Genomic DNA, 26,820 nt, shown 5'->3' with positions numbered 1-26,820 from the left:
TTTGATCCAAATTGAAAGAGAAAAACTACAGAAAAGTGGTATAATAGCATAGGCTGAAGATATGAGCCTATGATCTCAACAGAAAATATAAAGGATGGGTTGCTACCTACCTATTAGTAAAACAATCATCTGAATCTATTGAGAACTGGTGAAGATATTGCTGGATCAATATGCTTGATGGACAATCATTACACTGGGTGCAAACCTAATGGCAGTTTGCCAAAGGGAGGTCCAATGGGAGTGGAAAGGCACACAAAGGTTTCTTTGTTTGAGACAAAGTAAAAAAAATCTGCTTTTAAACTCCCGTTGGACCCCCCCTTCTCCAACTGCTGTTGGCTTTGCCATGGGTGTTAGGTGTGATATATATACTCATCATGTTATATTGGTGGAGACATTAATCTCACTATTCAGGTATCTTTAGTAGAGCTTGAGTCAACTCTGTAGCTATTCTAGTTATCAAGATATCATCTCATCAGTCATATATCAGCTAGTGATTTGCTAGTGCTGATGCAACACTTCAGCTGTCACTATAAGTCACTTAATGAAAGTTGACTATATAGTTAAAATACACAACTTTGATTTTGTGACAATATGTGACATCCTCTGATGATTCCTGTGTTGAGCTATGAAAATTTCCTTTTTGGGAGATTCAGCATACTTATTATTGTTTGGGACCCTGTATAAAAGTATGATACAAGCAGTATAACCACTAGCACTCTATCAAAGAAAATCTCCTTTTTGGGACACTGAGTCACGAGTCACATAGTGTGACTTTAGAGTCACATAGTGTGACTTTAGAGAACTTGGTCTGGATAGCCTGTATTGTATTATTCACCTTTATTCACCCCCTACCTATTTGACTTAGCAGAAATTTGCCTTAGAGTTCAGAATTATTCACCCCCCTTTTCAGCAATTATTCACCACTTGGGAGTTCCTGCTAGCACTGTGAGTTATCAGTGGCAACCCACCGGGTTACCACTGATAATCTACAGCTAGTTGTGGGAGCAACAGGTGGGAGACTCGAAATCGATAACTCCTAGACAAGGGACACCCCTATCTCTGTTGGTATCGACAACTAACATCATTGGAACGTGGTTTCGGATCATGCTGGAGGATCGAGAGTGCCAAGGGACGGTTAAACGGCGAAAACCTACTTAATTGATTGGGGCCTGGACCTGTGATCAATGGCAACTCTAAAACACTGTTGAGGAACTGATCATCTGAACATTGGAAATGCGCCAGGAGAGTTGGGACAACTACCGCTGAGGCCATACACACAAAATACGAGTTATGGGTGTCAATCGAAAGCTGGGAAGCAGAGCTATCAACTTATCCTACTTAAGATCGAGGGATTCTTCACAAGACAAACTAGATGGTCGCGAACACGGAAGATTTACACAGGTCATTGACTCCAATACACGCGATACCAGTCATCTGGACCTGGATTTTCGACTCTGGGTCGTATGGCGAAACGATACCTATACAATTATGCACATGGACGACTTTTCTTACTCGAGATTTTCCTTGATTCTATCAATTTCGTTTTAGTATTTATATCACCGTCTTGTATTTGGGAGATTCACGGATTGCCCCGCTCTACTAGGTGCATCTGGGGATCTAGCTCGTCAATCTATCTTGCTAGCTCTTTCGAAATAGTATCATCACGTCGGAAGGATTATTGGTTGAGGGTTTCGGTTGCTGAATACAAGAGTTCCAGTTGCTGTTTATTGGGTTTCGGTTGCTGGTCGAGAGTTTAAGGCAGTTAGTTCCTGACTCGAGACAACTCAGAGGGTTTAATCGTATTGGCGCTTCTCTATTGCGGAGTTTCGTCAATAGTACGCTTTGGGGCACAACAAATCAACGTTTTTCGCAAGAAACTCGTATCAACCCTACAACCTTACACATTTGTGCCAAGGCTCTGTTCACAGGGGTCTGTTCTCGCACAAGGAGTCGAAAATATTTTGGGTTTTGTGACTTTTCCTACTCAACATTATACATCTTTCTCTCTACTTCGAGTGGAGTTTTGGTTGTTTTTGTTGGTTTGGTTAGTTAGAGAGCTCATTTGCTGTCCCTACTCCGCACTCATCATCTGGAGCCCACCATGAGGGGTGATCGAGTATTGCTGAAAACTTGGTTTTCGTGCAATTTGTGACAAGCAAGAAGAAAAGCAAGCGCCCACACGCTTGGATCGAACGTCAAAATACTACCAAAAGGGAAACAGCGAGATCTAACTGATTCCCAACCAAACAATTTTCCGACTTTACTACGCGGAGTTGGAGAACTGAGACCGACACCGTTATTCGTACCAAAAACTATCTGCGAACGCAAAACCGAGGACTACCCGTAACTTCGCAAGGCGAAAAGAAATTGGACAATCCCGACAAAATCGACAAAGACTCAAGCATCTTCATCGAAAAGACCGACTCAAGCATCAACACAAAAGCGTGTTCAATCGAAATCTACAACAAAGCGCAAAATCAACACAAATTTAGTGACTGTCGAAGAAGAACAACAATCTCCGACACCATCCTCGCCTCTAACCGACTTATCTGAGAGCGAAATCAACACGAATCGGCTTAACGAACCTCCGATTCAACAAAACTACGAAAAACATGGACGATGGAAATGGCGGAAATGGCGGGAATGGAGGAGGCGGGGGTGGCGCAGGTGGAAATGGAGGTGGTGGTGGTAGAAACGCTCAAGGAGGAGCAGCTGCGTGGTTCAAGGTGCCTGAAACTTGGGATTCTGGTCGTCCTAGCTTTGATGGAAAGACTCCTGCCAAGTTGGAGAAGTTCCTAGAGGAGTGCGAACGAATCATCGAGCAGGGAGGCATCGAGAACGACACGGACAAGAAGGAGACGGTGCTGAGGTATCTCGATACTAAGCACGTGAAGGAAGCGTGGCGGAATCTGACAGCATTTGCTGGAGGAGACTTCGATGGATGGAAAGTGGAGATACTGAGGATGTATCCGGAGTTGGAGGAGGTGAACGAGGGGTCGCGGAGACGATTGAAGGAAATTTGCGCCGAGATATGGGGTGCTAGTCGCGAAGATTTGGGTCTAGTGATTCGATCTTGTGCATTCTTTTTGGCAGAATCTGAAAAACTGCTCAAACCACCATCGCAAATCACCAACAAAGAGTTGGTATCGTCAATTCTTGGAACGATCAGAGACGATTTTGCTTCGGCAGTCGAATCTGTGTTGAACCAACCGAATGTGGCAAATATCTTGGGTCCGAACGCGAATACGGGAAACCAAAACGCGGGAAATACTCGAAGAGGCAATAAGTGGAACTACAAGGACGTCTTGAAGGTGGTGGAATGGTTGGCGAACAATTGGTCTGGACGGGAGGCGGATGCAACAATGAGAAGCGACTCGAAACCCTCGAATCTGCTCTCGAACTCGAAAAGTGGAAACTCTACAAGCAATATTAGAGTGAAAAACGAGTTTTGTGATCAAATGGAGAGTTTCACCTTAGAGATAAACGCGTTGAAGTATGTTATGGCTGTCAGGGAGAAGCAACTCATCGAAACAATGAAGCAATTCCATGTGGCTAACGAAAATAAGTCCAAAGAGCATGTGCACCCTCAATCCAAGTCGTGGATATGGAGGACAGCAGAGTGGAGGGGACCAGTGTCATTTCTGTGAGGAAACTGGACATATGGTGCGAGATTGCCCGAAGAAGAGGATGTTGTTGGACCAGGGAAAGATCGTTGTGGAGAATGGAGGCTTGCGTCTACCAGGGGGTCAATATATTCCGAAGTATCCTGAGAATGTCTCGAGATATCAATGAATTCTCGACTGGTATGGCAAAGGCGGAGGGAATGTTGTGTCAGGAAATGTGCAGACGAACCTTCAATCGTCGTTTTACAACGAGTATACTCCCAATGAGCAGTATAATTTGCTGTATGACACAAATGAGGACGAAATCCGTTCATTGAGGGCGCAAATGGCTGCTATGACTAGACAATATCAATCGAATAATGTCCCAGCTCATGAACCAGCACGATTTTCGAACCAGCCGGGGGTGATCCAATCGTTTCCACAAATCTTACAACGAGATTCAGCGTCGCAGCAAGGGATAGGAGGAAGACAGCAGCAGAGAATGGGGGGATTTGGGGCAAAAGAATGAAGCGTACCCTGCGTACCTTCAAGGGCCTGCTCAACCAGGCTTGCCCCCGGTCGATCTGAACTTTCAACAGTTCATGACGATGTATAATATGGTTCAGGCCATGCAGAACCAATCTGGATCCAGTTCGCAGTCCGCGAATCAGTCGAGGGAGTCCCAATTTGCGAATACGCAATCAGGCAAAGACTCTAACGCTGGGGAGGGACGAAATTTTTAGATAGTTCGAGGAAGGAGACAGGAAGCTGGCGAAAGAAAGCTCCTGAGGCAACGAAATCTCCTGAGAACCGATCGAAAGTTGCGAATAAGGAAAGGGAATCGTCGAAAAAGAAGGAAGATCGAAGGAAAAGGGATGATCCTGTCGAGTCTTCGAGTGAGGAGGAAGAATCTGAGCCGGAGGTGCTGGAGAAAGAGGATGTGCCGAAGAAGAAACGCAAAGCTCGATTCAGAGGAGAGGATTCTGAGGACGAAAAGGTGGAATATGCTGCCAGGATGGTACCCAGTTCGGAATCGCCCAAGCGCGAGACGAATAAGAAGCGAGATGTAGAAGAGAGGGCGTATAAGTTGGCGACAAAGTTCGACGACCCGCATATAATTAAGCAAATTGTGGAAAAGACAGAAAATACAGTTGTGCACGATGTTACTGTGGGCGATTTGATCTCTCTTTCTCCAGAATACGCGAAAGCGATGCGGAAATTGACGAATCGGACTCGACAACCTATAAAGCCAGTCTTGTTACATGGGAAACTGGATGAGGGATCGGAATACCCGTACATGGAAGATGAGAACGTTGAAGTTCTACTCCAAAATGACGCGGTAGACATCGACGAATTGCCAATGGTGGACTCGTTCTACATTTCCACTGAAGAGGATAAGCAATACGGAATACAGGAAGGCTCATACGTGAGTACCGACCCATATCTCCAGTATGTGGCTTCTCTCCCACCGGGAGAACTGCCCAAGCAAGTCTTCTCAGGCAAAGATTCGGCGTCGTTGAGAGTTGTATGGCCATTAATCGCTGCGCGAGAGCGTGTGGAGTGTGTTATTGACAGTGGGTCGCAAATTGTGTCGATGGCATTGTTGGTAGCAGAAAGATTGGGAATTCCTTGGGATCCTGACTTGCAAATCTACATGCAAAGTGCGAATGGGCAACTGAAGAAGTCTGCTGGGTTGGCGCGAAACGTATGTTTCTTGTTTGGAGACATACCTGTCTATCTGCAAGTGCATATTATCGACCAAGTGGCTTATGAAGTTCTGCTCGGACGACCTTTCGATCTGGTAATGGAATCCAAGTTAGAAAACTTCGGAAATGGGAACCAAATGCTCACGATTCGCGATCCTAACCGAGAGCGAAGATGTGTGATACCGACTCAGGCAAGGGGAACTTATTCTGTGGTGTCGAACTCGAAAAGGGTCGAAGAACCTGGGAAGGATCCGCCTGCTCAGAAGGAAAACCGAGAGCATAGGGCCAAAGTCGAGGTGGAATCGGATTTTCAGAACTCGTCGAGGAACTAGTTGGAGACTGGGGAGGCGAAGAGCTGTGTGTGTGGATGGGAATTGATAAAAAGGGCGAGTTGCGAGTGGAAGGATACATCGAACCTGAGGATGGGTGTCGATTTGCGGATGAAGAACTACAATTGGCGTACCTAACAGCCAGTAAAGGGTCGAAATCCATGTCCAAAGACCAAAAAGCGAAGGAGTTGCTCGAGGAGTTTGTCCAACAACAAGTCGACAACTTTTCGCAGAGTAGGAAAAGTGGATTAGTGGTCAAATTCGAGTCTGAATTGGGTGTCCGTCAACGGCCAGACGAAGAAATTAGTGCGGCGGTAGAAGCATCTTATCTGGGGAATGTACATCAGCATGAGCCATCGGTTCCTTGCCTGAAATGTGCCGACCTTGGGTTCGATCGAGAGAGAAATGGTTCATCTGTGGAAGCTGGAGTTGAGATTATGGATACGTTCGCTGGAAAGAAGTATAAACCGGTTGCGTTGAAGACGAGGCCAGTTTATGGTGAACTTCCAGAGAAATATCGTAAAGAGGGAAATCATCGGGGGAAATTATCGACAGGGTTCACAACACTGGGTTCTTGAGGAGCGAGGAAATGAAGGTTATCATAATTTCATAATGCTTCATTGGCCTGCGTTTGCTTGGAATGACAAGGAGCGAGGGACTTTGCGACATGATTTCTTTCCACCTGTCGAAATACCGACAGTCGAGCACAAAGTATGGATAGAGAAGAGTATTCCGATTCCGAGAGGGCAGCTAGAGGAATTCTGGAAAGTGATTAAGAAGAAAATCGACGCGGGCGGGTACGAACCGTCGAATGCTTCATATCGCTCGAAGTTCTTTGGTGTTCTCAAGAAGGATGGCAAGAGTATTCGACTCGTTCATGCCTTGGAGCCGTTAAACGCGGTTACGATTGCACATTCAGAAATCCCACCTGCGACGGAAGAGTTGGCAGACCACTTTTCAGGTCAAGCATGTGGAGGAGTTTTGGATTTGTACTTGGGATATGATCATAGAGACCTTGCGGAGACCTCGAGGGACTACACAACGTTTCAATTGCCCTTTGGAGCGTTGAGATTAGTGAGACTTCCTCAAGGATGGACGAATTCTGTACCGATTTTCCATGACGATGTCAATTTCGTCTTGCGAGAAGAGGTTCCCCATGTTTCAATGCCATATATCGATGATGTACCTATTCGTGGACCAGCAACGCGATATGAGGATGAGAACGGAGAGGAAGAGACGATACCTGAGAACAAGGGGATTCGTAGATTCTTCTGGGAGCATATGCAGAACGTGAATTGAGTAGTTCAGAGGCTGAAATACTCAGGTTTGACAGTTTCTGGCATGAAGGCGACATTGTGTGTAGATGAATTCGTGGTCGTGGGCCATACGTGCTCGTACGAAGGGAGAAGACCATCAACGGATCGAGTAGGAGTCATTACACGATGGCCTCCTTTGAAGAATGTCTCCGAGATAAGACAATTCTTAGGAGTCCTGACGTATATCAAGCACTTCATTCAAGATTTCCATATTATGAGCAAGCCGATGACAGATATGCTGAAGAAAGGGGTGGAATTCGAGTGGGGGGAGCTTCAAGAGGCTTCTATGGCAAAGATTAAGCAGGCGGTGGCAGAGTGTCCAGCGATTCGACCATTGAATTACTTGGAGGGATGGACAACAGTGATTCAAATCGATAGTTCGTACAAGGGAATCGGAATCGTGATCTACCAATATCATGAGAACAACCCAAAGAAGCGATACTATTCAAGATTTTCATTGATACCGCTCAATGAGAGACAGACGAACTTTTCTCAGGCAAAACGAGAGTTGTTTGGCATAAAGCGAGGCTTGGAGCACATGCAATATTGGATTTTGGGCTGTAGGACTCTGGTACTTGAAACGGATGCGTCGTACATTAAGGGAATGCTGGATAATCCTGGCATGGGTCCGAATGCAACGATAAATCGGTGGATTGAACAGATTCTGATGTTCCATTTCGAGTTGAAACATGTAATCGGCAAGACCTTTATGCCAGATGGACTCTCTAGAAGAGATAAAATACCAGGAGATGAAGATTATGAGAATACCGATGATGGACCCGAGTTGGTGAAGCCTAGCATGCATAGAGATTGGGATTATTCGATTCCTCAACCAAAGGAATATGATGATTTCAAGTCGGAAATTGACACTAGGGGTGGATTCTACTTCGGAGCGTTGGATCTCGATGAGGACGACACTATGGAGAGGCGAGGCTTGGATGGAACATGGTCAACTTTGCTTGGACATCTATCTGGAATCAGTGGATGAGGCAGAAGTTATCAGGAACACTTATCGCAGAGAAGGAATTGAGATGCCACAATACATTTCATCGTTCGTGCGTGAGCCTGAGAAGCTCCTACCGAATTCAGCATTCAAATGGGACGCTAAGAAGAGGGAACCATATCCAGAGGAGCATCGAACGACAGAAGGAGTGCGCGCGGATGAGAAACTCGAGTTGGTTGAAAAGTGGCTTCGAAAATGCTTTCCATCGACGCAAACTTCCGTTTGAAGAATCGCCTGCGTGCCAACGAACGTGACGACCCGTCTTTAGGACCAGGACTGGGCTATTTCGTGGAGTCGACGGCCTACAAGGAACACCTCAAGAATTATGTGGCGGAGAAAGACGCAAGTAGTGTTTCTCGTTAATGACAATTATACTAATCAGGTTCAGGTCAGCTCTTGCGTGGCCTTGCGGCTTTACTCCAAAAGGAGACACGTCTCACGACTGGTCTTCGTGTCTCCGGGGTAGCGGGCTGTGTCTGTTCTCGCCATGGTCTAGTGCGCCAAGAGAGGACTCGGCGATCTTCAGAAGGGCGAAAGGTACAAGTATTCATCTTATCACAGCTGTTTATTTGTCTGATCTTCCTTAGATATGCGAATGTGGACTGGATTGTCGCCTGCACACTCTGGATGGAGAAGTTACTCAGCTATGACATTATTTGCCAATGGATGGTGAACTTTTTCCAACGCATCGAAAAAATACGGAAAGGCAATGCGGATACCAGCAATTTAGCCACAGAATTCGAAAACGTCGACATCCAGTTTGGCCTTCCAGTTTGGCATACTGGCGCCCATGAGCTTCAATGTCGAGTGCAACTTGCCCTTGCCTATCTCCTGGGAATTGGCAAAACTGACGGGGAGGCAATGGAGCGCGTTTGGGCAAGCCTCAATCCTGCAAGCTGGGCGACTAAGGAGATGGGGGAAGGCGCACGATTAGATGTCTTGGAGGATCGCATCGATCAGTTGAATTTCGAGAAAAAACATCCACTTAGGCAAGTGTCCGATTTATGAAATCTCCAACTTCGCACTGACGATGTTCGCCCAGGAAAGACACTTGCTCGGCGCTTGATTGTCGCCATCTCTGAACGACAAGTGCAAGGCATTGAATTCGCGGAGTTCGACAAGAGCATCTCCAGCAAGAAAAGAAAAGAGTGGAAAAGTCGCATGGATGCCTGGTACAAGGATCTGACGTCGAACGCTAGCCCATTTGCCATAGTTGGTGGGCAGGAAGGTCTGTTATTGCGTAGATTGGAAACTCATTGATTGAGTTCACATAGATGGACCGAGTGAACGTCAAATCGTGGACGAGCTTAAGAAAGCTGAAGTCGAAGAAGCTCGGGTTGGTCATGCACCGCTCTTGGAGGGGACGAAGACTGTGGTTGCATTCATCAAAGCTGGATTACAATTGCAACACATACAGTGAGTGGTGTTTCTCAATTGAAGGTTTGATCTAATTCAAAGTCTGTCTGTTAGACGGAAGATTCAAGCGACTCTTAAGAGCAAGACCTTGACCGCCGACCGTGCGAGCCAAGTTCAAGAGCTCCGAGTGTCTTTTCTCAAACAATTGCGCTCGTTTCAACATCTGCAACTCACCTACATGCCTGGCATTGAAACTCTGCGTGAAGCTGACGATGCGAAACGCGACGTGAACGAGCCCAAATGTCAGCCTGAATATATCAAGTTATATCTTCCCTCCGATCTTACGGCCGAGCAGCGCGGTCAATTACACCTCTCGCGTGTTATCGAAACAGAAGCCAGAGTTCGGTGTGGGCAATGTGCAGATGCCCTCGTAACGCTGCAAACTCGCCTCTATGCGCAAATGCATATGATATGGTTTCGTGACCGCCATATGGTTGGGCAACGAGCACGTACAAGGTCGGCGACGTTGATGTCGCGATTGGCAGAGGCAATAGCTCGGATCGTGGCAGCTTATCGAGCAAATCAAGCCGCCATCGTTGCTCTAAAAGGACCGGGTTTTGCGCCTGAGTTCAAAAGGCTTAACGACGAGGATATCAATTGTCGGTTTGAAGCTGAGATCAATGCAGCAGCCACGCAGCGGCTTCATGGAGCAGATGGGTCAAGAAAGACACGCAGCGAGCCGAACACCCGCCGAGTTACGAACCGGGTTTCTTGGATTTGGCATGGGTCCAACAAAGGCAGCGAGGTTCATGATTGTAAGTGGGACCCAACATTTCCGCTTTTCTAACTCAACGGTTACATCACAGCAATTCGGGTCGAGTGGTCTAAAGCTTGCGCTCGTAAGCAGCGATGGGAGGAGGAGGTCGAATTGTTGCGAGAGGAAATGAAGCGAGTCCTGCGGTCGCTCCGATGGACGCAGAATCAGTGGCAGGTTCGTGCTGACAGGCAACGGGACGACGTCAACATGCATGTTGCTGCAGGCCTACGGGCCTATGCATTGCGGCAGGTAGACATTCATCGACGGATTGCCGAGCGCTTCTACTCCGAATGGGGTAGATCCCTTGCAAATGCGGTCCGAGCCGTTGTCAAGGAGGATGAAGGTGTTTTGGATGGTGCATTCGATGGACTTACAGACAATGACATGCAGATTCTCTGAGACGGACATATGAATTGTGTTTGCTTGCTTGTTTGTGTTAACGACTTGCTATCATTGTTGTATCGCTCGCTGTCCTGAATTCTATTCAAGTTTCCAATCACTTGTGCCAGCTATCGCAAGCGTGACAATCATGAGGGCTTTTGCCGCGAACGAGCAAGAACGACTCGCAGAAGAACCAGCCAGAGTCTTTAACTCGGTGCTGGTCACAGGCTTGGAGGAATTGTCAACATTAGGTGAAGGGAGGGAGTGGCTTAGCCAGTGCTAGTGGAGTTGTTTGTAGCTCCAGCACCGCACCAAGTTTAGGCAGTACTTTAGGACCAATTCAAGGTTGTGTCAAAACTATTGACATGCTTTCTCACAACAGTGAGAAAAGACAAGAAAAATGCCAGAGTCCTTCAAAGGGCTCCAACAGCAACCAGAGCTAACAGCTCAATAGAAGAGAGAAGGAAAGGAATATCATAATCAAAACTACTCTACTACATGCCTTTTATACTAAAGCATACAGGAGACAACTCAATAAGAGGAACAGGAACCAGGAACTGAGGAACATAACTACAAGAGGAGCCCGGAAAGACGGCATATCCGGATCAATGCTGACTAAGCACGGCTGATGAGCCTCGGCGGCTCGTCACCTCCTCCCAACTGAAAATGTGACTGTCCCCAGTCACTAGATGAAAATAAGCAAGCAATCCCTAGCAAAGGGAACAGAGAAAATAAGTAGTAGACTTCATCAAGTCTGGAAACTTTTCCAACCAGGAAGTCCTAAAGCAACTGCACCACTGCCTGACCAGGCACTGGATTGGCCTGCGAATCAGCGAACAGTGCGAATGCAGATCAGAAGGTTGATCCGGATCGGAGGAAGTGGCCGGATAATCGAGCCCAAACGGTGTAAAAGAAGGGGAAGATATCACAGCTGAGGGCTGCACAAGCAAGCATATGGTCGTGGGACTGTAGTTAGAAGTGTCGAGGGAGCTGTTTTACGTGGAGCTCGTTCGAGTCAGCGCCAAGCCGAGAGGCGCGGGAAGTGTCAGGGGTTTCGATGTGGGTTGGATGTGGGGTCAGAAGATAAGATGTAAAGTAAAGGCGGGGACCAGGTGGGAAGGATGTGCCGTCAAGTCTTTGAATGTGGAGGCAAAGAATAGTTGCTGCTGTGTACAATCGGATGATCTCGGACGTGCGATCCGAGTCGCCGTCACGCATCAGTCACGCGTCATCTCTTGCTTTCGTCTTCCATCGTCGTGGACAACAGCACGCGGTTGTTTGCGCCGAAGACAACGACTAGAACGGCTGGGAAGCGAAACCATGTTCGACTGAAGCAGATGGGAGGTTGGGAATGAGGAGGAAGTCGAGGAGTCGAGCGAGAGGGGGCAGATCGTGGAGGCGGTGCGATTTGGCGGGGAACGACGGGTGAGTGGTCCTCCGTGATCAGGGAGCTAATACTGAGGCTGGAGTTGTAGAAACGGGCCAGAAGCAGTCCGCTTTGGCGTTGGGACCGCGCTGGAGCGACACAAAACGTCTGGGGCGGTTTTGTCGGCGGGCTAAGTGGGTGAGACGAATGCCCCGGCCGCCGTTGTTCTCAGACGCGTAATGGGGTGCTGGCAGAGGAGTGTAGGAACGGGGAACGCAAGGCGTTGGGTTTGTGGGAAATACTGTGCGCTTTTCGTGCGGGAAACGGCACAGGTGCGTGGTGGTTTGTTGGCGCGCCCAGACTGAGACTGTGGACCCCAAAGCGGGGCCGTTCGCGAGCGCTGTCGCTCAAATGACAGCAGAGACGATGGATGACGGGACAAGCGGCTCGGAAGAGCGAAGAGGCAAGAGCTGGTCGAGTAGCGGCCGGGGGGACAGAGTTTTGAATGGCGAGGGCCCGCGCAGACCAGGTGAGTGCTCGTCCAATGATTACTCGCGCGCGCTGACTTGAGTGTGTGCAGATGTGGCGCGAATGGAGACACAAGCGGGTGGCTGTTGGGCTGCCCAGCCGGGCGAACAGCGAGGGATGTGGTGCACTGGTTGAATAGGCCAGCCGCAACAGGAATGCGAAGGCGGCGGGGGTGGAGATGGTTTACTGAGGAGGTGCCTTCGATTTCTGGGAGCAACGAGACGAGCGGAGACGCTAGTCGGGAAGGGAACCGCAGAAGTGCAACGGCTGGATGTGATTTTCGCAAGCAAAGCAGTGGTGAGCGGGCGAGAGACGGCGACAGGAGGCTTTGGGGCCGCGGGCACTTGCTGAGGTCCTGTCGTCGTTTGGTGTTTCGTGTGCTGGCGTCTGTGTGAATGTGGCGCAAATGGAGACACAAACGAGTGGTCGGATGCCCGGACAAACGGCGGGAGATGTGTTCGCGAGCCGCCAGCTGCAACGCGAACGCGAATGCGGTAGGGTGGAGGTTGCGATGTGGTGTGGCTCGTTCGATGATGATGGCGGATGGGGTGAAGCAGACGGTGTTGTGTTGTGTGTAGAGGGGATGTATGTGTCGAGAAAAGCAATGAATAGACTAGGCGATCAACGCAAGTGGGTGTCGATAGCATGTAGAGCTGTCAGTAGAGTGTGTCAGATGCGATTTGAAGAACCCTCGCGGTGGGCTCCAAATGACATGCTTTCTCACAACAGTGAGAAAAGACAAGAAAAATGCCAGAGTCCTTCAAAGGGCTCCAACAGCAACCAGAGCTAACAGCTCAATAGAAGAGAGAAGGAAAGGAATATCATAATCAAAACTACTCTACTACATGCCTTTTATACTAAAGCATACAGGAGACAACTCAATAAGAGGAACAGGAACCAGGAACTGAGGAACATAACTACAAGAGGAGCCCGGAAAGACGGCATATCCGGATCAATGCTGACTAAGCACGGCTGATGAGCCTCGGCGGCTCGTCACTATTTGGGTGACAAACCGCAGAGGATCGGCACAATGACAAGGAATCAATATCAATCACAGGGCCGGCAGGCAGATGGTTGAAATATGTGTGGCTTTGCCAGGCCGCTGGCTGTGCCAGTCTGTTTGAAATCTGATACTGTGGCAACTGCCAGGGCTGATTGAATCAGGCTACAGCCACGGGTGGTCGAGAGGAAGTGATGACGCGTCCGTCATCAGCGTGACATCACGTGCTTAGCGTCTTTTCACATAGTCGAGCTGTCGCTGTATGCAGCCACTGCTGCTGCTGTTCCTCGTCTCCCTCTTCCTCTACACCATGACTACCTGCCGCTACTGCAACAAGCCCTTCGACAAGATCGCTCTCCACCGAACACGTTTCCTGGCACGAAAAAGTAGCCTGGCTGCTACTTCGAAGCCCGCTGCTCATGCTGCTGCAAAAGCCCGAAAGGCTGCTAAGGAGAAGCAATTGGAAGCCAAGAAGACCCGTATTGCCCATCGTAGAGCCTCACTGCCACGCGTAAGGCTGTTCCCTGGCCTGCTCTTGCCACTAACACATTCGCAGCCGCTACCTGAGATGGAAGTCGACCAAGAGCAGGGTTTGGGTGGAGAGAATGACGAGGAAGAGTGGCCGGGTATATCTAAAGGTGGAAATGGTGTGGAAATGGAGGTAAGTCACCACTTACATTGCTTGGCATGCAGTTCTTGACCCTAATCTGTGCTGCAGGTCGATGTCGATCTCATTCCTCACGATTATACACGCGATCCTTCTCCACCTGCGGAGCATAGTGCAATGCGCAGGAAACAGGGCTACAGCCCAAATAAGCAATGCGCAGAAAGAGGGCAATCATAGGATCACCCCAGGACACTGTCGGCAGGGCATCAGGCCCTGATTTTCGGAGCTCTCAGATGATTTCCGGATCTGTGATGGACCAGCCTTGTTCGGCATTCCGGCATTCCGGCAAAAAATGATCAATTATGCCCAAAACGGAAATAGACTCTATTTAATCCTCCTCCTCCTCCTCATCGCTGTCATTCCCGTGTTCGTCGTCATCATCTTCCTCAACTAAACCATCTACTAGCCTCCCTTCATCAGAGTCAACGTCCACATAGACCGTGTGGGTCTCTCGCTCTGCTCGATGCCCCCGCGCCAGTTTCGGCTGAGTCCGGGTCTGTTCTGCTCGATGTGCAAGATTGCGGTACAGGTCTGCGTGCTTGGCCGCGTACGCGATTAGCCCCTCGGCCTGTGCGATAGAGAGCTCGCCAACACAGACATCTGAACCTCGCTTCGCCCACAAAGCTTCTTCTGCGGCAAACGACAGGGGAAGTCGGTCCCACTCTGCCCCCAAAATCAAAATCTCCTCCCTCCATCTGCGCGTTCGGGCATACGCCTTTGCCCATTCGATTCGGAGGGCTGCAAACAACTATCAACAAAGTAGCAGATCGATTAAAGATTGACTGACCTTCCTCGACGCCTTCGGCGCCATCCCCAGTGTTGCTCCAAATCCAGGACATACGGGCGTCTACTCTCGCCGTACTTGAACAACGTGTTAGCCTCCCGAGCTGCATTGAGGCGATCGGCACGCGCCGCTAATCCATCGTCCACAGGTTGATCTTCAGCGTCCTCATCCTCACTGTTGTCCATTCCCTCTGTCGCCGTTGGAAACGGAGCCAGTCCGGCTTGCTGTAAGCCGATATCTCGAATTCGCGCGGCTCGCTCTTCCCGTTGACGTGTCTGTTCCCGACGCAATACATCCTCGGGCTCCTCCATACAACGAATATCAGCCTTTTCGAGCTTTCGCCATCCAATCATGTCCGGGCCGCCCGCAATCAAAACCAGCGCCTTCCAAGCCGTCTGGTACTTGTCGGAATAGAGTAGAACTTTCCGCTCATTCTGATCCACCAACGTTCGGGATCTTGTGTTCATAGTTTGAGCGCGGGAGTTGTTCTTCTTATACGTGAGTAATCGAGCCTTGACATGGAGCTGAAGCTGGAGAGATGTCAACGCAGATGGTGGTAGCAGGGGAACACGTTCCGCAAGAATATCTTGGCCGATTTGGAGAGTGTCGAGTCGCTGGAGAGCCGCAGGCATGTACGTAGCTTGCAAGGTCCGGATTCGCTTGATTGAGCGATTCAGCTTGCGACGTTGTTGCTTAAGGCTGATTCCCTCAGCAGAACGTCGAGACTTTCGCAGGTCAGCCAACCCCCGAACCCGACGTCTTTAGAATATCAGACAGCAAGAAATAAATAGTGTAAAAAGCACTGACTGATCAGCCTCGACGTCCAATATCGCGACGATGAATTCTGTTGCCGAGACATCGTGAATGGGGAGTACACCCCTTTTCTCTTGGTCTGCCTCCTCCTCTTCGTACATTTTCCGCACTGCCGTTTCGCTCAAGCCTATAAAAGGATGAGAAAATTGAACAAAATATAACTAACATACCTGAGGGCTTGGCTTCATAAGGATTCGGCATGCTGTTATCACCCTCGTAATCATCGACCTGTTTTTTCCAGTCCGGAACACGATCCGCATGGCCCAGAGTTAGCTGCTGGAAAGCTTCCTCTTGAATGACAAGTTCCACCTGAGCCTTGTCTAACCGACGCCGTAAAAGAGCAGCTAAGGAAGCATATTAGACGCGAACACAATTGGAAAAGTCGAAGATGAAATAAAAAAACATACCTAGCCGTAATGTCTTCGTCCAATTCCAAAACGACCAATGGTCGTCAAGCTGGTCCCACCTAGTTCCGGGTCCGCACACTCGAGTACTCCCTGAGAGGCCTCCGATCATGCTCCACGGTCGTTCTATACCCTCTCCATCAGTCATCCCAGAACCCAAAATAAGCAGCAAAGAGAAGAGAATTTGGCAAATAAGCAAATGCCCCTTGATGTGCATTCTAGGAATTGCGAAGCGCACGAGCGACAGAGCGAGCCGCAATCGGACCAACGCGGGCAGTTTGGTCAGTCGCTCGATCAGCTTTTTGATCCATTGACAAACGATGTCATAGGAGATTATTTTTCACAGAGCGACGTCGATATGGCGCATAAAGCTGGCAAAAATATAATCCATGTTGCTATACCTGCAAATTATTATAAGCTGACGTCATAAAGTAAGCCAAATGCACCTACCGTTCTCCCGCTTGTAGGTCCCCGACTCCGTTCGGTAGGACAAACTCGTGTCGTGCGCAGACACCCATTCCCACACCAGTGACACTATAGCCCCGCGAGAACTTCGAATTGGCATGATCGAGGGCAGCGAGACCGCTGCAAGTGCTCATCTAGCAAATGTCAGTCAAATACTTGGAAGAGCTAGTGCTTACACACCTCTTGCTCATCGGTCATGGTCAGCAAATGCTCGCGATAGGGATGCCACTCCAGCAGATACGCCCAGCCCGTTCCAAGACCAGGATCTCGGATTTCGTTGGAAATCGTCTGACGTTTAAGCCGAAAGCATGCATCAAGGGCAATAAACATCACATACATACACCTAGCAGATTCATCAGGAATAAGAAAGACAAGGAAAGACGACGGATCATACTGTTGTTCGGGAGGAGCGTTCTCCCATCCTTCGGGTAAGTTCACACCTGGTCGTGGGCAAGCAGGGCAGCGAAGGGCCAGTTCGCCGGAGCCGGTCCCGAGTACACCGTAGCGATCATGGCCTCGACCCATTCTTTTGAGGAGTAGCAAGTGTCGATATTGCCGAGACATTCGCATGAAGATGGCGTATCGATCGGGAGGCTTGATTCCAGTCCCATCAGTCAAGGACTCCAAGGCCGCATAGTAATCGTATACAGTTGTCTTCCCGTGCAACGATAGATAGTGGAAACGGTCCAAACACGCGAATGTTGCTGCAGTTCGGGGCGACTCCGTCGTAGCAGGATACCAGCCGCCTTTTAGCAACTGAAGATGATTGGGGTCGCTGTTTGTGCAGCCACAAAAGTTGATATCGACAGAATGAATGCCGTTGTCAGTAATGACGACAAAGTCTGTGCGACCCGGTCGCGGATGAGGACATTTTTTCCCGTGGAGGTGGCCAAATTGGACGCGCAAACCCAGAACGCGTAAGGGCGTCTTCACAAAGTAAACCCCGTTCCATTTCTGCGAAACAAACGAAGTCAGCGTTGGGTTGGGGATTAACGACGGGCACCGACCTCAACACAATGGAGTGGATTGGCTCGATGGTCCTGCAGACAGCAGGTCTCGCAAAACCACACCCTCCCCATGACAAGAAAGGCAGCGCCACACTGGAGGACGAGAATGATCACCGCATTTGCCGCAAACGTCCACATCATTGCCTCGTCCTTCGCGCCAGAGCATGCCCTGTAAGTAGGCGTCTCGGTGATTCTTGGCCCATTGTTCCATAGCAGGGTCCTGTTACGCGATTTAGCACAGCACAGTTAATAAAGACACCGCTGTTTGAATGCTCACCGCTGGATGACTATGGCGGGAAGCCACCTGAGCTTCTCCCTCTTTTTCATCGTCGCTATCATCATCCAGGCCCATATGATATCTCTCAGCGTCGTCTTGGATCAGGAGGCTCGGCAAAGCGCGTTGACGCTCCAGATAATCCAGTCGGGCTCGTTTCACAGGAGAAGTCGGCTCAACCAGAACAGTCTGTGTGTGGACCCGTCGATTGTCAGAGGTTACACGGTGAATGTTGGTGGGAACGGGCGCGTCTTGGTGGCGCTCCAGTTATATCTTCCAGCGAGAATGTATGATGCCGGACAAAAACTGGGGCGACGGTTGCGCGACGTTTGCGAGAAGTAGAGGCCATGAAAAAGACACTGACGCGTGTGACGTGGTGACAGGTGTGACCCAACAAGATCTATTGAAGGAGAAAAAACAGTTAAATCCCGGCCGGCGGCCTTGGGAAGGAACTGAGGGAGGAGGAAAGAAACCTACCCAAAAGCAGTAGACAGTCTCTTCAGGTATGGCATATGCCTTTGGTATAGCCCACACCGAGCAACCGCTGACCATCGGCTTCCTCGGCCTGGTGCAGGATCGGCCGAAGAATGACTACACCGATTGAATGACCACTGGCACAATCAGCATGATGTCATGCCATCGGATTCCTCGGCCTGCTGCAGGATCGGCCGAAGAAGGACTTTAGAAGGACAGGCGCAGATTGTAAGCGCCGAGGGCCAAAACACGCAGATTGTAAGCGCCGAGGGCCAAAACACACAATGACACATATTCAAGTAGCAATACAAGCAAGACTACGCAACAACTACGCAACGTCAAAGAGCTGATAGTCGCTATACTCTTGCAGTCAGCTAAAATCTCGGTGATAAACCGTGCTTACTTGTTAACAAACAACTCGCCCTTGAGGAGAGATCTGTTGGAGTTGGCGTGACGGGCAATATCCGGGAAGACAGCGAATGAGCCGGGCTCCAAAGGCGCTGCCAGTGCAGTCATACGGGGTGGACGAGGACCATGGAACCAGCTATTAAAAATGGGTATATGTTGAATAGTCTGGTGATTGCGCACCGTTGCGCCAGATCGAGAACGTGGTTGACCTCGCTCTCGTGAACGTCCATAGGCCTCTGAGGTCAGCACTGAGTTGACGAGGTTCTTTTGCAGCGTCTCACTCTTGTCTGTTGCATGCTTGACAATGATGATATTGCCCCTCGTGGGAATGGCCCAGCTATCGCGGTCCCCTGCCAGACCTGCCACAGCAAGGTTGCACGAGTTGTCGTCGTCCAACGTAAGGCGTAATCTTTCGTTCTCGGGATCGCGCATAGCCTCGAAGAACGAATAAGACTCCTGGGTAAAACACCAGACTCCTACAAGTACCAGGCACTCATACCAGCCCGGCTCGCCGGTGTGCCAGACATCTCGCAAACTGGGGGTGAGAGAGGCGACATTTCCAGCGGTCACGGTACGCCGATGCTCCACTCGACCATCACACCAAAGAATCATGATATGCGGAGGCTTGAGAGTTGTTAAAAATAGGAATAGTAGACGCAGGCAATATCGTACCATTGGCAGCAAGGGCTCAGTCTCAGCTTGCATTTCGTTGGAAGCGCTAGTAGAAAGGCCACAAGATGGGTAGCGCCGCACTCAGTCCCAAGCCGAAGCGAAGCTCAAAGTGATGATGTCATAGTAGATACCGATAACAGGTCGTCGAAGTGAGGGTGACTAGCAAAGAAGGCTAAGCAAAAACCAGTGACCGCAGACGTACGCAGCGACGAGCTGCCCACCCCATATGCACCTTTATCATTGACCTGTAAATTGCCTCAGTACCATGTTCATCGTCTCCTTGAAGGTTGTCCTGCAACGCCTTCAATTGCGCCCATTTAGCTCTCGTTTCTAACAGCTCCTCCTCCCACTTCGCAAGAACCTCTCTGCGGCTCCATATCGTGAGCCAAGACATCCACTCAGCCTCTATCTCCGTTTCCTCCCGAAGCTTGCAGCCATGGACAGCGTACTCCAGCTCCTGGACCGTGTCAAACTCCCGATGTGGCTGATCTTCGAAGTCGGCTGGATGGTAGGGCGGGGCAAGTTGGAAAGGAAAAAGACGCGGGATGCTAATTTTGCCTGTCTTGGCACGACGGAAAAGCCAATGCTCTTCGGGCCATTGGAATGTAGCGTGTTCGTGAAGCTCTGCGGGAAGCGGTGGTGTGTGTTCAAGGCTTAGAGGCTGTTGTTTACGACCCTTCTTCCTTTTCCGATATGCCGCGCGGACCTGGGTTCCCCTGAAATATAACCCATATAAAAAAAAAACAGTAGAAGGGGTCTGGCATAATGTCTCACCGCGGCCCGTGCTCGTACCTCCGACTATACTCTCGTGCAGCCTCTTTTTTCTCTGCCTCTGTGGTGTATTTACAAGGCCGCGGCATCGAGGATGAATGATAAGCAGGAGAGAGAAGCAGATTGATGTGACTAGCTCACGCAGATCATAAATCTCGGTTGTGAAGATTTCGGAATCGTGGCACTTTAAAGATGTTGTAGCTCATAGGAAGGACACGGTTACACTCAGTGAGACTGCCCCTGACTTTCAGTATATAAAATTGAGCCAATAATGTTCACCTATTTTGACAAGAAACGTCGAAAGTTGCAACCTCGGATTGGATCCAAGTGCGAGAGCGTGATTCTGAGGTCAAATATCTTGGATCCTCCTTCAACACCAGAAAATATCTCACTTGCTCAATTTTTTTGGAGGAGGAAGGGGCAGCTAATACCTCTATAAAAACCAATTTTACTTGGATTTTAAACAAGCAAAGGCGCATAAAATAAAAACATAACTGAATCCCAGACTTTCGCGTCACGCGTGACTTCTGAGGCCAGCTGGGGCATGTCCACTTCAGACGAAGATTTTCGCTCAGTATTACCAAGAAATATAGCTGAATTGGAGTAGATAGACAGAGACACTAATCGACTCCCAATGCTCGTTGCAGGAGCCCGGCCTCTCGGCAGAGATTAATCTCCACATGCATGAGCGCCCACCACGCATTGTGAGCACGACGCTCGCCTACTTTGGCTTCATTGGACTTTCGCATATGGTCGTTCACCATCTTCTGCAATTCACCCAGCCGTGTCTCTAGCCCCATGCCCTCCAATCGCGCCACAGAAGCCATGAAAGCGCGAGCGAGAACGCTGTGGTAGCTGGCCTCCACTGTGTGTTGTTGCTGCATTAACCCGACATCGTCTGCCAACGACCGTATCTTATCAATCGTTTCGTTGACCTGGCAAAGTTCAGATGCGAGGTCTTCACGGTGTAGCACTTCGTAGCGAGGTTGCTCTTGGGTGAACTGGCTTTTCTTAACCTTGTCTGAAATGAAATGAGACACGAACGACACACAAAACAAGGAAGAACCTTGTGCAGTTAGAGGTCGGGGCTTAGGTCGAGCATAAGGGTGGCCCTTCGTTGGAGAGGATGGTGGGGAGACTGCTCAAGAGGGAGATTTGAGTGCAGGGTAAGCAAGGTAAAGACAGTCACGCACCAATACTCGAGATAGGCTTTGACCGAGAATGTGAGCTGGGCGGTGTTCTGAAAACACCTAAGGCGTGCATTAGTTTGATAATAGTGCCAAAGTCTTCATCTTCACCAGCGCTAGCATGCCCGTAGGATACAGGCTTTTGGGGCTTTGAGGGAATCGTGAATGACGCTGATGCAGACGGCTTTTTGGGGGTCGCAGGAGTAGAAGGGGCCGTGTCGTTGTCTACCGAGTAGTAACATAGCGTCAGCAACGGACTCAAAAGAGCCTGATAGTCTACACACCTGACATCGCAGCCAACGATGAATCCGACAGGGAAAGCCAAGGCACTAGGGAAGGAAGCCCTGCTTGCTTCGAGCCTCTCTCTTGCCTCTCCCTCGGCCATGCTGGTTCGGCCATCGGCTATGATGCATAAGGGACACCAGCGCACAAGGGAGCGAGCAGAAGCAAAGTAGAAGGCAAAAGAAGAAGTGGCGTCCACAGGGCATCAATTTTTTCTCTTCCGTCTTAATTCCTTTCGTTTCGACTGGGTGTCGACCCATTGCCCTTCGTTCCTTTGCCTCTTACCACCACCCACCATCTTTGCCTCTTGCCACCACCCACCTTGCCACCACCCACCATGAGCGACAACGCTTCTCTCGACGCCAACGCCAGCCAGTCCTCCTCCTCGATTGATTGGGACGGAAGCTACCATTCCCAAGCTTTGTCCTCGTCCTCGTCGGGTCGGTCAAGCCCAGCAGAGCCTTACTATGGTCGCGTACGTCGTCTGTTATCCTTGCGCTCGGTACTAATTTGCCCACCAGTCCTACGCCGTTCTGGCTCCTCGTACACCGATTGCACCCCGCTCTGTGGGGATCCTGCTCTTCCCATGGAGCTGTGGTTTTCCAAGCATCGTGGACTGCTGGCTGGACCCACTGGCTCCCACTCTTCGTCGCGCCGCCTTGCTGATGGACCATTTCAGCGTACATCCCGGCCCGTGCAGCCAATGCGAGAAGGTGGCCCACACCATCCCAGGCGACCCTACCCATGCCTATACCATTTTGCTCGACTGCCCGCACTCCTCCGACACGCCTGACCGTCCCTATCAATAAAGGCGTGGACGTCCTCATTCAGAAAGCTCGCGTGAAGATTCCACCCTGCCGCGGTTCTGTCGTCGTCGTCAAGCACCCGATTGAGGCCAACAGTATCGTCTGCAATGCCGACTTGGCTCTTAAAAGTGTCGAATGATCCGACGTGCGCCCCATCGGTCTTTTGCTCGTTCGGTACGTTTTGCACCATTCTCTGGCTCTTCCCTGTTACTTACGTCTGCGACACAGATTCCTCGTTGAGTTAGCGTCCAAGCCGGAGGGGCGACTCTACTTCCTAGATGGCGAGGAAACCCAGAAGGCATTTTTTGCGTCGTACGATCCGACTCGCCTGGGAACAGGCATAGGAACGGTGTCATGGTCGCAAAAACCAGCCGAACTGAATACGGCTTGGGCTCGTTGTGTGGTGGCGCTGTGTGGTGGGACCCATTTTGATCTTATGGACTTTATCGCTCTACTGCTTGTTTTTTCTTGAACACTTGTCTTGTGTATAGTAGTGTTATGAATTGTAGCATACATACAGTGCATCTCCTTCCGCTCTCGTGATGTAAGCCTTCCTTGAGAAGAAGCTTATTACGTCGCATCCAGCCTTAAGTTTCTTGCGCTTCTTTCTCGAGTCCTTGCTTTGCCTTCGACCATGGACATGCCACCCCAACTCCCTGTCTATGTACTGTGCCAACCAGGCTTCTACCCCGATGTCGGCTGCGAAAGTCGTCGCGAACGACCTTTTGACAAGGGATTCTTGGTCTTAGTAACGATTGGGACCAAACCTGGAGTTTACTCAAGCACGTCAGTAGTATCCGTTGACGAGGATGATCAATACTTGACCCTTACAATTCAGCGCATCGGCTCGTGCGGCTAACATGGAGTCAACTCGTTTCAAGTGGCTCATCTGCGACAGTTGGGTTGACGCCCTTGAAAAATGGGCCTCTGTGTGCTGCTACGAGCATGAACACGACCGACATGTTGCCAGTGCCAATAAACTGGCTAACAAGCTCGTCATGTTTGCCATCGGACATCCGCCTTCTCGTCCGGGCAGCGACTCTCCGTGGTCCTCCCACATCTTCGCCTTCGGGAAAGGTTCCCACCCCCATCGCGCCTTTCGAGCCGGGCGAACTGGTAGAGCGCCTGAGGCCCTTGAATCACCCGCGTCTGCAGGCAGCTCGTACGACATCTCCCCGCCTTCCCCACCTGTTTCGCGTTCTTTATCCCCAGCTCCTGCCTCGACACCAAAGGCTGCGTGCACGAAGGTTCCACTTGTCATACCATCGTTTGCAATTGGCAGTGGCAAGCGGAAGCCTCGCTTCTGGGGGGTGGAGCATAGCGGCATTATACTTTCCTCCTGGTCAGCTGTTTTTTCCCTTTGCAGGCCCCGTCTTGACAAGTGCGCAGGAATGAAGTTCTGGTACAAACTGATCCCCATATCCTCTGGGGACGCTTCTCGCGCTTGAGAGGGTCTGACGACAAGCGGCGCATCGCGGCACATGTCTACAGCCTGGCCTTCTCCCCCGCGGCGCACGACGGGTTTGGAGGGGTGCCGGACACTACGGATTACGTGGCAGAACAGGTCGTCGATTTCTTCTTTTAAGTAGTGTCTTTCTTGGTGACGGGCCCACAACGCCCTTGGAGCTTTTCTTGAGATGATAGTATATCCTTAATGCTAACCAGAGGGTTTAGAATGAGAATGTGCTTGTATTTCTGTTCATAACAGCGAGGCGAGGGCTATTTGACATAAAGTAAGTGGAGTAGGCTGAAAAGAGAAGACGCGACGAAAAGGAAGCAACAAACGGGTGTAACTCTGGTGAGCGTAATCGACGGTGGGAGGTCGGCCTTAGGGTTAGACGTGTTCCTCGCCTTCCCTCGCTATCCACCCTCCACCTTCCCTCGCCCTCCATGAGCTCTGCGCCAAAGAAAAGCCGCCAGCTCCAAGGACCCAAAGCTAAACCTGGGAACAAAGGCAATTTCACAGGGAAGCGACTCGCTTATTTGCAAGGATTTGTTCCCGGAATATATCGAACGTCGCAGGACCGGTGCCCGGCCCCGTTGCGGGTCTGGAAGGTCTATCTGGGATGTGATCTTTCCGGGGTGGTGGAAATTGTCCCCATGGAGGTCGAAGCTGAACGAGGAGCTGCCGGAGGATGCAGAGGCATTAGCCCTGTTGGCAGAGGAGCCGAAAAACGAGCAGGAGGAGGAGGAAAAGGCGAAAATTCAGCGGGACGTGGAAAACGTGGGTGATTCTGTTTATTTGTCGTCTACGAAGCTTAGCGACCCTCTAGCAAATTGAGTGGTGGTTTGGTCGACAGAAAGAAGTCAAAAAAGCGAAAAATCCATGGTTGCCGATACTGAAGCAATTGCGAACACCGAAAGGACCCCAGCCTTGTCGTCCGACCGATGCCCAGTTTTATATGCGACATGCTGACTTCAAAGAGAAAGTTCAAGCGGCTTTTTTGGCCGAGCACCACGACGCGCCCGACCAAGGACCATCTCAAACTTCGAGGCGACGTCGCTTCCCGTTTGCTTGCCCAGGAAAGCGCCGAACTTCAAGCCCGTCTTTAACAAGAAGCTGATGAAGCCCACGAGGAAGCTGTCGAGGAATATGAGGATGGTAAGATGGGAGTGGTGTCTGATTCTCCAGAGGATCTCGCCGAGTGCGTGGATGGTTCCTAATTGATTGTGACTCTCTAGCTGAATATGTTTGCAGAGCAAGACGGCGCTTGCCACAGGTCGTGCAGTCTTTGCTCGATTTGATTGCTGAGTACACTGGCTGCGATGTCGCTCTTTTACTTTGGGGGAATCGAGGAATCGGAAAAGGGCATGAATGTTGTTGTCGAAAGGTAAGCGTTCGGTTACGCGTTATGGCTGTCATTAAGCTGGTTTGCAGTTTGCACTCGCGCAAGGAGGGTGAGGAGGGCAATGACTTTGCACAGCTTGAACCCGGCGCATACGCAGAGTCAATTCGGTGTTTTTCGAGATTTGTTGCCAAGAAGTGTGAGTCTTGAGATCCTTTGTGCCGAAATGAGAAGCTAAAGACTTGGTTCAAATAGATATCAAGCCAAGCTTAATGTCTGCTCACCCAAGCGATGAATCCGCGATAGAAGGGGCTGTAGCATCGACTTCCTCCTCTGCACCAAATGCCTCGTCGACTTCGACTTCCACCGCCCGTCCAAACGCCTCGTCGACTTCCACCTCCGCACCGAATGCCTCAGTATCGCAAGGAGCCTCTTCAAACCCGCCTGAGCTTACGGCTTTGTCTCCCGTCCCCGTCCCTGGTAACGAGCGCGAAGGCGAGCATGATGAGGAGCCCGACCCATTGTGGAGATTCAAGAATCCTCCAGGGCCGCTGTTGCGCGCACATCTATTGTCTTTGTCTGAAGAAGCGCGAGAGGAGAAGATTGCTCACATGTGGTGGAATTCTCCGTATGAGAACGAAAGAGAGGAAAATATCTTGCGGAATCGCGCGTTATTGGAAGGGCTGGGACTGGGAAACCCGACTTGGGCCGGAGCCGACCAAGGTCCGGCGATGGGCGGGAAAAAGAAACGAAAGAGGGGAGATCCCGGTTCGTCGGATAGCGAAGAAGATAGCGAGTCGGGATCTGACGATGGGGAGAACAACAATACGAAAATGCTTGCTTGCGCAGCAAAGTACGGCGTTGAATTCGATGCTATACACCCACCAAAGGAACTGGTGGGCTCCCTACCTATCTGGCACCACTTCGGGCGGGAGGAGCGGCGTAAGACAGGTGAATAACCTGCCGTCTGCAAAGTGCCTGAGAGCAAACCACGGGGTCTACACCACCCAGCAGGGCATGAGCATGCTTGAGAGACTGCATGACGAGGAACACTCGCCGTATGCGATGTGCTGGTGCCAAGCATGCGAAACTGACCGCGAGAACGGCTGCGAAGATCCGAGTGCATGCGTGAAGGCAGTCACTGTACGCCTTGACCAGATCCAAGGCAAATGGGATCCACGCCAAAAGACCATAGGACAAACAGACGGAGAACACAGGCAGCCGCGGGAGGGCGAGCTGTTCGTGCCGCCGCCCTCAGCGGGAGACAGGACCCAAGGTTTCCGGGTGCTGACCAAGACACTCACGCGACCGGAGGAGTATAAGCCGCGCGCGACCAGGAGACGCGGCGAACGGTACGCGGGAGGAGGAAATGACAGTTTACATAGCAGCAAGAGTCCGCCGCCAAGCAGGAAATGCGGCTGCTGGTGGTGGGATTTTCTTTGGAGAGGGTGACGAGAGGAACAGCGCTGTCCGCATCCCCCACCACATCCGCCAAGTCAAACAGGCAGCAGAGGCGACGACCCTCCTTATTGCCGTCCGTCAAGTGCCCAGAAATAGCTCGCTGACCATCTGGAGTGAGTCCGAGGAAATTGCAGGGAGCATGAACGAAAAGCTTA

This window comes from Mycena indigotica, assembly GCF_014461135.1.
Source record: "Mycena indigotica strain 171206Taipei chromosome Unknown Mind.scaff0010, whole genome shotgun sequence".
Taxonomy (NCBI): domain Eukaryota; kingdom Fungi; phylum Basidiomycota; class Agaricomycetes; order Agaricales; family Mycenaceae; genus Mycena; species Mycena indigotica.
Note: the sequence above shows the minus strand (reverse complement) of the source record.